The 13,712-nt window shown below is 33.7% G+C and overlaps 1 non-coding gene across 1 annotated transcript; it reads left to right on the forward strand.

The window, feature by feature from the left end:
- Positions 1-5,908: 5,908 nt before the first annotated feature.
- On the forward strand, positions 5,909-5,980 carry TRNAC-GCA (transfer RNA cysteine (anticodon GCA)). Its single transcript has one exon. It is a non-coding gene; the product is annotated as a tRNA-Cys (tRNA).
- The last annotated feature ends 7,732 nt before the right edge of the window (positions 5,981-13,712 follow it).

The following is a 13,712-nucleotide window of genomic DNA, read 5'->3' on the forward strand; positions in this document are numbered from 1 at the left end:
AATTAATATTAAATATTAATTAAATAGTTTAATTAATCATTTAATGTTACTTTCATTTGAAATTCATTATTCAAATGAATTGTTGAATTAAAATGAAGAAAGTCAAAATGTTGACTTCATTTAATGGAAGGTGTCAAAATTTTGTTTAACCAAACTTGCATGCGTAAGGTCCAAATTGCTTCCGCATGTGTTATATTAACACCATCAGCCTTCCTGACCACGGATAGACTACGGGGCTTTACACTTCGGCCCCTGAGAATAACACATCAAGGTGACAGGATTCGAACCTATGGCTCTCTGAAACTTCTTCATCGGTTATTTCGGCGCATCTTCCTTAAAAGGATTGTGAAAACAGATGACCTATTTAACTGAAAAGTTCCTAGAAAGAATACAATAGAACAATTTGTGTAATGCTCTTTTTGAAGAGCGGCTCGAGACGATCTTTATTATTCCTAGAATATGTTTCATTCTCTATTCTCATATTCTTGGTTCAATGTTTAAAAACCACATTTTAAATCATATTATCTGGCATAATTTATTTTGATATAATATTGTTGGGGGCATTTTGAAAATCGAACTTGAGACGTCTCACACCCAAAACGATAATCATACCACTTAGACATGCATGCTTGCCACATAATCCCAAACATTTGAGTGGAATTATGAATGTCAAAATTTGGTGAACTCAAATTTGCATTAACATGCAAACATGACTCTTTAAATAGAGTGATCATGGTACATGGAAGGTCTTCTTCTTCTTCTTGGTGAAAAACCTTGAGAAAAAACCTCTCACAAAGACTCTCTTCATATATACAAAATCCCTTCCAAGTTTAGTGGTGGTTCGAAACCGGTTCGTGAGGAAAAAGGAGTTTGAACTACAAAAGGTTAGTATCTAAACTCATTAAGTTTTAATACTTATGAACATGCTAGTTATTTACTATAATTGATGTTCTAAAAGTGCCTAAGATCCAAATTGCTTCCGCATGTGTTATATTAACACCATCAATTGGTATCAGAGCAAGTTTTAGGCACTTTATTTACATTAATTTGATCATGGTGGGTAACATTTCATGAATGAAATTTGTGGTTGCTAAAGTGGATGGTTTTGGTTTTGGCATTTTTTTTATGCTTCCATTTGATACAATTATTGTAATAAGCCTAATGTGTATGGGCTTTAATGAATGAAGAAAGGTCTGTAATTTTTATGGAGTCATTAGAGTCCATTTCAGGTTGAAATTGATCAAAAATGGAAGAGATAACAAGCTGAACCGAAGAAGATGGAAGAGGAAGTTCGGGTGTTTTTTCTGTCGTTGGGGTCCGATTCAACGTTTTTAAGGGTTGGTTCGCCCAGTTCGTGATCCTCGAGAGTGGCTCAAGTTATTTTTAATTATTAACGAAATAATTTAGTTAATTGCTTGCTTAAAATGCCAAAACCAACCAACTTTAGTGTGTTTAATTAATTATGCATTATGAATGTATGTTTTAATTAAATAGAAAATTTATATGCATAAAGTATGTCATATAGATTTAAAATCCCACCATAGGCTAAGCATGTTTCATGCATTCCAAGTATGTTATAAGTGTTATAATGTATAGTATGCATGTTTAGGGTTCCATGAGTGATAGATATAAATTGTTATATTATTACATGGAATGGATGATTATATAATTGTTATATTATTACATGGAATGGATGATTATATAATTGTTATATAAAGCATGTTAGATGCATGTTATAGGTTATTTTCAACGTCATAAAACGAGATAGACATTAAAATCTATAATAAAGATAAGTGCATGCTCACTTAGGGTTAAGAACCGAGCACGATCAATTTTAATAGTTAAAATAGGTCGATGTCTTACAAAATTGCGGTTACGAGAAAGCTCACCTGGCACGATCTTGTCTAAGGCTGGAGGTACTTAAGTTGACGGTTTACGGAACACCTACTACGTGGAGATCGGACCAGTACTTGAGCTTAGTTAGCCCAGTTTTATGAGCATGCTTAAGTGATGTAAAATTTAGAAAAATCACCTAGACTTAAATTATATTTAATTAGCCAGAATATACTTAAGTAATGAGTATACCCAACCATCTAAAATACTTAGTGGGAGGAAAAAGGTGTATAAGATACATCGTTTTCTTTTTACGCTCTCTGTAAAATTCACACAGTGAGATTCATGCTCGGCCTCGTGTCGCCCTGGGAGCGTCCTCCATTCGGAAGGTATTTGCATGAGTCAATAACAAGGTGAATAGAGAAAGTATTTATAGTAAGTGGGAGAAGGAAGTATATCAAATACGTCCTATGGTCTCCACCACTAGGTTGCACCGTGAGATTCCCATGTTCCACTTGCATGTTGCCCTAGAGCAACTACCCATTCGGAGGGTCGTAACATGGGAGTGAAACAACGCAAACTCCAGAAATGGATAGGATTTCTTAGGTCCGTTCCCAACTTTGGCTTTTTCATTCGATAGCATTGTTGGGATCGATCTATGAGGTCTGAAAATGGCGGGTCACACTTACGAAGAAATACTAAGAGTTGGTACAAAGAAATTCCTCATCGCTTTTTGATCATTTTTCGCTTATTTTGAATCTTGAGATTCCTTATAGATAAGGAATTACAAATCCGGAAAGATTCTTGATAATTGATAAAATGACTTTTTTGCCCTTTTCATTTACTTTTTCCTATCCATTTCAAAAGGCCTTTTAACTCCTTGAAATCACTTGTTAAGGTACACGAGTGACTTGACTAAGTCCTTTGTTCTTACTTAATCCTTTAAGTTTTTTTCCTTTCTATCCTTTGAGTCTTTCATGAGTGACTTATTCTTATGGGAGCTAATTTCCTTCATTTTTGGGGTGTTACATATACATATTCGTTACAAACACAAAATAAGAAGCAGACTCAAAAGAAGAACAAAAAATACTAGATTAAAAATAGAAGTTAGTCCATAGCCCACACTCCAAAGTCCACTCATCCACGACCAACTCTTAGTTACTTGAAAAAAATGATAAACATGGAGTGAGTAAAACTTAGTAAGTAGCCTACTATAAGGTTTTTAATCGCGACCTTAAGCTAGGATATTACTTCTTGTTATGTTTTCAGGATCTTAGAACTTAGAGGTCATCGTGTTATGTATCATATACTGATCCTGAAAACCTTCCCCTAAAATAACCTTCAATTTTCTCCCCATGAACACATGAGTGGTGTCGTCATAATCATGTAATCCTACTGGTAAATCGTTGTGCAGGACATCTCGTTTAGCTTATGGGAAAGGTAGGCCTATCATAACATCCAGCTCATGATACATATTGTCGGACATCCTACCTAAAGAGGAATAGGGGCCTTTTAGTACACATCATAATGCAGATAATGGTTACTTATGGGTATGGATCCTAGCAACTTATTTAGCATGTTATTCACATAGTTCTCGGTACTTGGTACATGGATTATTGATGAACCTAGGTTTATACATAATGTCATCGGTTAGGCTTTAGGAGTTGAGGTTTTTGCTTAGGAAAACATTAGAGGGTAACCTAACGTGGACTAATTCGTGTGAAAACCTACTAGCACTTTGAGGACCTCTTTCCTTCACCAAACTTATGGGTAAACTTATTTAGAAGGTGCAGGAACAAGTTTGGAAATGAATAGTGGACTATAGTTCTCGAATTCGAGGTAAACCCATGAACACGATACCCAAAACAAAAAACTTGTATCTCTCGATTGGGTACTCGATTAAGCTTGCTTCTTGCCCCTAATAGTCTACCCTAATTCATAATTTATAGACGGATTTTCCACTACCATTGAAACGTCTAGAATTTCTATAATTTCATTCTTTATTTTTCTGAATCTTCTACCAGAAAAGTCTTCTCCGATTAGAGCCTTCCTTTTTTAAGCACCTTGTAATTCTTATTCTATAAAAAATTTAATGATTCGGGAAGTTTATAAAAATTAGAAAAAGTACCATTTTCTTATTGTTTTTTCAATTTTACTTGTTCTTTGCTTCTAGATACAACCTAGTAGGGATTATACACTGTCTCTTATTGGAGACCTTGAGTGTTGCAAATTCTCCTCTCCTTTGAAAACTTTCGGTCATCGAAAGTGCTTATTCTAAAATAGATCAGGGTACAAGGTTCTTATTTGCCTTCTGTTTCCCAAGTGGATTCTTCTACTCTATGATTCTTCCATAGAACCTTAACGAGAGAGATTTCCTTGTTTCTCAATCATTTGACTTTCTTGTCTATTATTTGAATCGGGTCTTCTTTATATGTTAGGTCATCTCTCAAGAAGAGAGTTTCATGAGCCAGTCCATGAGATGCATTGTGGGCCGATGTAACTCTCAGGTCCTCTGAGAAAGTTCCTATAGTCTTGAAGTATAATATCAAAACATATTAACGTATTTGATATGTTAAATATTAAAATAATTGATGTGTATCATAAACATTAAATAAAAATCTATATTTGAAATTTGAATGATATTCATATTAATTAAACATATATTATGATATTCTACCACATTTTAATATTATTTAAATAAGATATTATATCTTAATGTATTAGGTAATCAAATATATAATTTGACAAAAATAATCACAAGTTCACCGTAAATAGAACCCTAGGGTTAAGTCAAAAAGTATCAAACACTAAATACTGTGACATTTTAAGTGATATTTTGTAGAGGAAACTGATAAGGTCTCCAAAGAGCAGGTGGTCATTTCTGACATTTTAGGTTAACAACATGGTGAAAAACAACTAGAAATTCTGATACCAGTAATTAACTACAAACCTTTGAATAAGGTTTTAGAATAAATAAGATATCCGATCCAAAACAAAAATGATTTGATAAAAAGAATTTAGAGTCAAATGTTTTTATAAAATTCGACATGAAATTGGGATTTCGGAAAATTCTAATTTCTTAAAAGGACAAATATAAAATTTCGATAGTTTATATTGATGATGTGTTGATATTTTCTAAAACCATTAAGATCAACACTTTAAACATCTACATACATTCATTAATGTAATCAAAAGAAATCAACTAGTTGTGTCCATACCCAAAATCAAATAATATCAAACTCAGATCCGTTTTCTTGGATTTTAAATTTATCTATAATCTTGTTTCAAACAAAAAATAATTTTGCTAGATAGAAGTAAATTTTGTTGTGGTTTGATTTTAAAATTCTACCTATAAAAGAAGTTGAAAACATCTTGGAAGATTACCTATGGGTGAGTTTCTAACAAAGTCTCTCTTCTCTCCTCTCCTCTGTCTTCTTAAACTCATACTAATCCAACCAATCATTTGCATGGACTCAAAAGTTCAATTACCTATAAAAGAAGTTGAAAACACCTTGTGAAAGTCTGTAAGCATACTACGACCTCTAGCTTTGCAAAATCCAGCGTTGTTGACGCTTATCAAAATCGCTGTCAAAATAAAGTTTAACGAGTGGTTCTATGGTGTAGTGGTTAGCACTTTCGACTTTGAATCTAACGACCTGTGTTTAATTCCCGATAGGTAATCCACCAATTTATACAAAATTGGTCCATAGTCGATTCGGTAGGGTCACTTTTGGACCGATAATCTGTAGAAGGGGTCACTAAGATTGAGATCATACAAAATGGGACCATAGCTCAATGTTAGAGCATTTAATTGCAGATCAAGAGGTGACCAATTCGAACCTAGTTGGGCCCTTCTATCTAGGATAGAAATTTGTTACACTTTTTGGACCGACACTATGTCTACGGGGTCACTAAGGTTAAAATCCTACAAAATGGATCCATGGCTCAGTGGTAGAGAATTTGACCGGTCACCCGTTTGAACTTGGTTGGGCCCTTTTATTTTGGACAGACACTTTTTACACTTTTGGATTGACACTCTGTAGAAGGAGTCACTAAAGTTAAAATCATGCAAAATGGGTCCATAGCTCAGTGGTAGAGCATTTGACTGCAGATCAAGAGGTCACCAGTTCAAATCTGGTTGGGCCCTTTTATTTTGGACAGATACTTTGTTCGATTTACTCCCGACCACCGAGTGTCTAAAGGTAAAAGAAATAAGAATAATTACCGATAGTCAACTTTGTTTTGAACCTGTTTGGGCCCTGTTTTAACTTGCAATAGTCAACTTTGTACTCACTCCATGTTTTTTATTTCGAGAAAACATTTTACTTTGTTTTCAACCTGTTTTAACTTGCAATAGTCAACTTTGTACTCACTCCATGTTTTTTATTTCGAGAAAACATTTTACTTTGTTTTCAACCTGTTTTAACTTGCAATCCGTGCCTCGAGAACCCACCGAACATGGGTCATGACTCCCTTTTTGTTTTCACTTACTCCTCCTAAATCTATAAAATGTCTCCTATTTTTATTCATTTTCTCTTTTCTTAAATATCAAAATCTTAAATAAAAAGGAATAGCTCTCTAAAATATTCTTCTTTGCTAGTAATTTCACATAATTTAACATTTTAAAAATCGGTAAATTAAAAAATCCTACATTGATATATTCGTAATTTCATGTAGTCTTCCTAAATTTGCCGGCGACATTGTTTGTTGTCGAGCTTGATAATGTGAGTTTGTAACCCATTCGTTAGGGTTCTTGGAATGATTCTCTAGATTATCCCTTCCATGTTGGGAGTTGGGCCATGGGTCTTGGGTGAAGGAACCGTTGGTTTACCACCCCTAAGAGTTAAGGAAGAATCTTGAGGCTAGTTTCACATAGTATCATTGTCTTTGAGATAACAATTCTTTTCTATTTTATCTAAATTTTTTAAATATGGGTTCATTTCCAAATGCATGCTAACACCCTTATTGTTGAATAAATGACATGAAACTTTCACATAGTAACGTTGCCTTTGCTCCTATTGGTGGAAGGATAATGTTGGATCGATATGACAACCCTAGAGGGGGTGAATAGGGTTTCAACAATCTAATTATTAAATTTTTTTTTTAATAACAATCAAACTTGATACCATGCAATAAAACTTAACAATAATTTAGAACTTAAATAGGAAAAAACTTAAATAGGAAAAGGGTTAGAAAATATAACACCATCGTTTTATAGTGGGAATTTGAATAAAACTTTGAATAAAACTTTCTAACTCTTTCCTCGGATTAGAGCCCAACCGCTACACCACTCTTTTTACGACTGCAAGAGCAAACTCAATCCTTTCCACGGCTCAGGATCAAACCGGTACACCGCTCTTTTTATGAGTTGAAGAGCAAACTCAATCCTTTCCACAGCTCAGGATCAAACCGGTATACCGCTCTTTTTACGAGTTCAAGAGCAAACTCAATCCTTTCAACGGCTTAGGATCAAACCAGTACAATTGTCTGAAATCTTATAGAAACACACCACAATACTCTTAAATAATAGACATCTCTCTCAGGAATAAGATAAAAAAAATAGAATCGGAAGTTTTGTAGGGAGCAACAATGGAGGCTTTTTAAAAAAAATTTAGATCGAGGAAACAAATGTTCTGTGTGTTGTGCTGTGAAAAATACTAATAGGTGATGAGTTTAAATAGCGATCAAGTTGTAAAAATAGGAATTGATACGGACCACTAAAACGTGAACCGAAACGTGCAACACGAAAAATAATATTTATTTATTTTTAAATTTATCATAAAAAATTATAGACCACATGTATCTTTATGAAAACTAAATGAAATCATTATAATTTCTTTCCATTTAAAAGTAATAACTCGTTTTCATAAATAAAATCATTATAATTTTTTTTTCATTTAAAAGTAACAACTAGTTTTAACCATATCATCACGTCAGGTATCTTGTTTTGAATTTGATTGGTCCATAGTGTCAATTTTGCCACCACATCATCACGTCGGGTATTTGTTTTGACTGGAACTTCTTCGTTTTATCTCTAATTTGAGTGAACCAAAAAAGACGTTGAAATCGTTGTTCCCAACCTTACACTGTGGACAAAAATACTGAGAATTGTTAATAATTGAAGGTAGGTTTGTTATCATCAAAAGATTAAGGAAAAAAAGCCAACAGATAATAGGTCGATTATACCTATAGGGTAGTTTTAAGGGTGACAACGAGACTAATTTTTTTTAGTTAAAAATTAGAATTATAACAATCTGCCTAAAACCCTCAGACTAATTTTGCTTCATTTCTAAATGCAGGCAGACAAAGTAGAAAAATGAAAACATGTAAATTGTAAACTCGAACATTTCAAAGAAATAAATAAGTTTTGATGGTACCAATGCTAACCCAAAAACAATCAAACCAAATTTATTTCAAACATAGAAAACTTCATGTCTCCATCTTGTAAGGTCAATAAACCAAAGGGCCTAATATAGTATAGAAATAAAAAAATGTTACCCTCATCTGTGTTGTGCTGTGCCATAAGTGATCCATAAGTGATCCATGGATGTTGACTTTGACCAATTCCTACTATTTTTTTTCTATATTTTGAAACTATTTTAAGCACTCTTCTCTTGTACTCCTTATAATTTCTACCTTTTAAAGTTGTAAATATTTGTGCACGGGTGACTATTATGATTACATGTCAACCGAGTCAAGTGGAAATAAATTTTGAAGATGAAATTAAAGTATTAATTTTGATGTCATCTTTACCTGAGTTTTGGGATATTGTTATTAATGAGATTCAATCTAATGCCATTAGTAATTCACAATCATAATATTCAAAATACTTGACAAAAAAGAATGGTCAACATAAGATATTTGAAACAAATAAATATTTTTGTCATCTATGATATATCAAATCACGCATTTGAAATTCCTTAATAATAAACCTGAAGTCTTACATCTTTTATAGAGAAAAGTTCCTTGAATAGAAATCTTATTAGATACTTCTAAGCATTTAGAGATCAACTAGAAACAAAGCTAAACATTCTAAAAAAAAAATTAGGGGTTAAACTTTTAAGTTAAGGTAATTTAAGAAACTTATGATTTTTATATTATCAAGAGTTTAATTGAGCTAGGTCGATTCAATCTAGTGGACCCAAGAATTGAACCAAATCAAACAACCTAGTTAGCAACATGATTTAGTGGAAGCATTTTCACGCAAAGTAGAAGCAATAATGGAGAGTTTGAAATAATATAGTTTTAACCCCTTGTTTCTCGAGTGAATATTGAAATAATATAGTTTTCATGTTAAGTTTTGCACGGAAGAAAGAAAGACTGGGATGTAAAGTATTATTTCAATTTGTTTGTAATATACAACAATATATAAATTAACTATAAGAAATATATAAAATTACATGTTCTCCAAGAGCTTCAATCAACATTGGAGGGATACTTCTGCAACCACTCTAAAGGTGCTCAAGATCACAACGAGTTAGATAAAACAACTCTAGAACTTTGAATCCAATAACTTGAGTTTGACTCGTGATAGGATCTCTCTTCTTGTGGAATCTGCATAAAATAGGAAAACCATTCCAAAATAAATTTTTATAAGGGATTCTATGGTGTAGTGGTTAGCACTTTGGACTTTGAATCCAACGACCTAGATTCAACTCCTAGTAGGACCTTTATGAAATGACCTTGATGCGAAAACACAGAATAAGGAACGACAACACAAGACATTTTAAAACAAAAGGGTGCTACCTAGCATTCGATGCGAAAACACAAATTTTCTTGAGGCATAAGGTGTAACTTTCTTGAGTTATTTCGAACTTGCTCCGTTTCATGCCTTCCAATGCCTTCCAAGGCTTCATGAACATGACCTCCGTAATCATTTGAACCCATAATAACTAGCATGAGTTTTAGGTTCCGAACTTGCTCCAACCAACTTGAATTGAATTTATTCTCATGTCATATAAAATAGACCTTATAGAAAATAGTTGGTAATTTCGAGCATGTCTAAGCCTTGAGCTAGGATATGACTTCTTGTTTCGTTTTTAGGAACTAAACCTTAGAGGTTGTCATGTCATGCATCGTATTTTAACCATGAAAACTCTTCCGAAGTAACTCTTAATTTTCTCCCCATGAGTGCATAGGTGGCGTTGTCATAATCGTGGCATCCTGCTAGCAAATCGTGGTGCAGGGAATCTCATTTAGGTGAGGGAGATAATAAGTTCATCATGGAATCCTACTCATGGTACATATACCATAGCATCCCACCTAAAGAGAAATAGGGGCCTCGCGGTACACTTCGTGAAGTGAGATAATGGTTACTTCAGGCATGGATCCTAGCAACTTGTTAAGCATGATGTTTGCATTAACCTAGGTGTTTTCTTGGATTCTTGGTGATCCTAGGTTTATGCATAACGTCTTGGGTCAAGCTTGGAACTTATAAGTTCTTAGGAATAGCCCAGCATGATATTGTGCACGTAGTATCTATTAGAGACCAAGGGTACATCTGGAGAATCTATTATTTCAGGGATACCACTTTAGTTATCCTAGGAGGTAAAGTTATATGGATCATGATGAGCATTTTCTCCCATATCTTGGTTTCGCTAACTACAGTTTTCTAATAACTCCCAAACTTCATTACATTATATAACCTCTCGGGATAAGGATTCATACAACATTTCATAAAATAAGATCTACTAAGAAAACCCGAGAAAAGGTCAAATTTTGAGTTGACTTGGACAGTTCAGTTGAACTGGCCGTATCATCGTTTTCTTCCTCTGAATAGGAAGAAGATGCGCTCGCGTCGCCGCCATCTGAAACTCGGCCTGTACAGCCACATTACAGCGTTTCTCTCCTCGATTTCTTCGTGAAACTTAAAGATGGATGTTACAAGAAAGGGCGAGGGATTTATTTGATAACTTCTCATGGATCGTAGCGTAAGATATTCGCTACCAAAGTTCATCCAAAATCTGATTTATCGCTTGAGATAAAACAAAGGATTTCTTATTGGGTAGCCGATTCTAGGGGTTTCAAGGCCCTATTTCTTCATTGAACCTCTTCCATATCCTATCTTCAGGCTAAAGGAATTGGTTTGGAGGAACGTCTTTGAGTGTAGGACCTTAATTTCCAGAAATCGTTCTCGGTATGCAACTCACTCGAAACGCCAGATTTTCGATCACGTGGGTAGCTTATTCTACGACGTTTCAGCTCTCGATTCCTTCATCAAGTTTACTCAACTTCTTCCTCTGAAGCTAGAGGAATCCTTAATGGAAGGAAAAGAGATCGTAGATAGGAATTTTGACTCTTATCCCCAATTTAATTTCGAAACCTATTTCCTTCAATTTGGCACGCTCTCGAGGTTATTTTTCTTCGTGGTCTTCTATGGAAGCATTCCTTGGAGGTGCAGAAACTGATTGGAATCATTCTTGCTCGACGAATCATCATGTATCCTCGGATTGGATTTTCAAGTTTTTCTTGAAGTTCTTCAATGGCTGATCGAATTGCGGGAATGGTTTCTAGGCACTTTCAGCACTCTATTCCTTCATAGAACTTGTGGGTAATCTTGTTGAGAAACGGTAGGAATAAGTTAGAAGAGAAATGGTGGAGGATTGCTCTCGAATTTGGAAGAAATCTGAGAGTAGGAGACCCATAATCTAAACGTTTATTGTCTTCGATTGGGGGATCGACCTTTCTCGATTCTTATTTCGTATTGTTGCTCCTACTTAAGACTTTATAGGAGGAGCTTAAACCGACATTGAGAGCTCCAGAATTTCGTTATTTAGAGATCGAACTTTCTAGATAATTTTTTGGAGATATCAACTTTGATCATAGCCTTACCGACCTTGGCTTTGAACACTAGTCGTTGGATGTGATGATCCGTGCGTGATCGTTCTAGATCATTCAAATTTTTGAGGAGATCCGACGATTGAGATTTGAGTTCAAAAGATTTTGCTCGGATGGTCACGGTAGATGCTCTTATTCTAATTAGAGTGGCATTTCTGTAATTATCCATTCTTCCAGGAGTATTTTGGTAATTTTCCACTTTCCAAATATTTTATTATTATTTTTCTCGGAAAATCCTTAATTTTTCTACAAATTTCTCATCACTTTTTTTTATCATTTTTCCCTTTTTTTGGATCTTGAGATTCCTTCTAGATAAGGAATTACAAATCCGGAAAGATTCTTGATAATTGATAAAATGACTTTTTTGCCCTTTTGATTTACTTTTTCCTTTCCAATCCTTTTCAAGAGGCCTTTAACTCTTTGAAATCACTTGTTAGGGTACACGAGTGACTTGACTAAGTCCTTTGTTCTTGCTTAATCCTTTAATTTTTTTCCTTAAATCCTTTGAGTCTTTCATGAGTGGCTTATTCTTATGGGAGATAATTTCCTTCATTTTTGGGGTGTTACATATACATACTCGTTACAAACACAAAATAAGAAGCAGACTCAAAAGAAGAACAAAAAAAACTAGATTAAAAACATAGCTTAGTCCATGGCCCACACTCCAAAGTCCGCTCTCATCCACGACCAACTCTTAGTTACTTGAAAAAAAATGATAAACATGGAGTGAGTAAAACTTAGTAAGTAGCCTACTAGTAGGTTCTTAATCACGACCTTAAGCTAGGATATTACTTCTTGTTATGTTTTCAGGATCTTATACTGATTTTGAAAACCTTCCCCTAAAATAACCTTCAATTTTCTCCCATCTATCTTTTTTTAAACACTTATGAAAGTTAAAGAGTAGTTTTGAAGTTTTTTTTTTTTTTTTTTTTTTTTTTTTTTTTTGAAAATTCAACGGTATTTTTTTTTAAATAATTATGATTATATTTTTTATAGAGAAATTGCAAAGTTCAATGGTATTTTTTTATTAATTTGGATTATAATTTAAAAAAAAAATACAAATTTTTGTTGATTAAGTTAATATTAATTTCGTATTCTTTTTAATTAATGTATCATTGTCATATCGGTGTCCTAGTTTTTTAAGAATGACAGGTTACCATATCTATTTGGTATCATATTTATGTCTAGTATCTATATCTCTTTTTTTTTTTTTTTTTTTTTTTTGTGACCCTGAGATATTTTGCTTTTATAAATAGATATCTTCACGAAAATAAGTTCAATTTATGTTGACATGGAGAATAAAAATTGACGTTGATACTTGGGACTTTGATTCCTCTTAGTGTGAAGCTTGCATCTTACAATTACTTGGGTAGAGAATGTGTTTCACTTAAAATTCACTCAAGAGAAAATAATCAAATAACGAACCATATTTGAGAGAGGATAATTTTTTTTTTTTTTTTTTTTTTTATAAATATTGAACTCCAAAGTATTCACGAGCAAAGTAAGTTTGTTGAAACTATCTATAAACGTGTTCCAAAGTGAGTCGTGGAGAAGATTTGCCTTAAAATCTAGTTCCAATTAAGGATGTCAATGATGAAGAAGTGCAAGCTGTTGGAAGGTTTGCCGTGGAAAATTTCAGAGGTGGTAGATATAATTTAATTTACAAGCGTGTGGTGAATGGTCTTTTCAGTCCCATATAGGCTTTGACCCCAAATTTTATATTATTGTGATAGAAGCTATAAATGACAATAACATTCATTGGTCTCGGACGCTACCGCCATCCTATAAGCTCTTATCTTTTGTGGAATTCTTCAAATTCCCTCTCCATAAGTAGCAGTATAACTACTAGATTGCTTTCTTTACTTACAAAGAGTCCTCTCTCTATATGTGCTTCTCGGACATTACTCTCTTTTGTCTATAAAAATGATATAGCCATAATGATATAATAAATCCTTATATAAGTATCTTTTCTTTTTCTCTCGTACCCACCTTATACATAACATGTTAAATTAACTCATACTTAAAAAATAATTTCTCTCTTT

This window comes from Cucurbita pepo, unplaced genomic scaffold (assembly GCF_057944985.1).
Source record: "Cucurbita pepo subsp. pepo isolate OVF unplaced genomic scaffold, ASM5794498v1 scafford_2, whole genome shotgun sequence".
NCBI classification, from domain to species: Eukaryota; Viridiplantae; Streptophyta; class Magnoliopsida; order Cucurbitales; family Cucurbitaceae; genus Cucurbita; species Cucurbita pepo.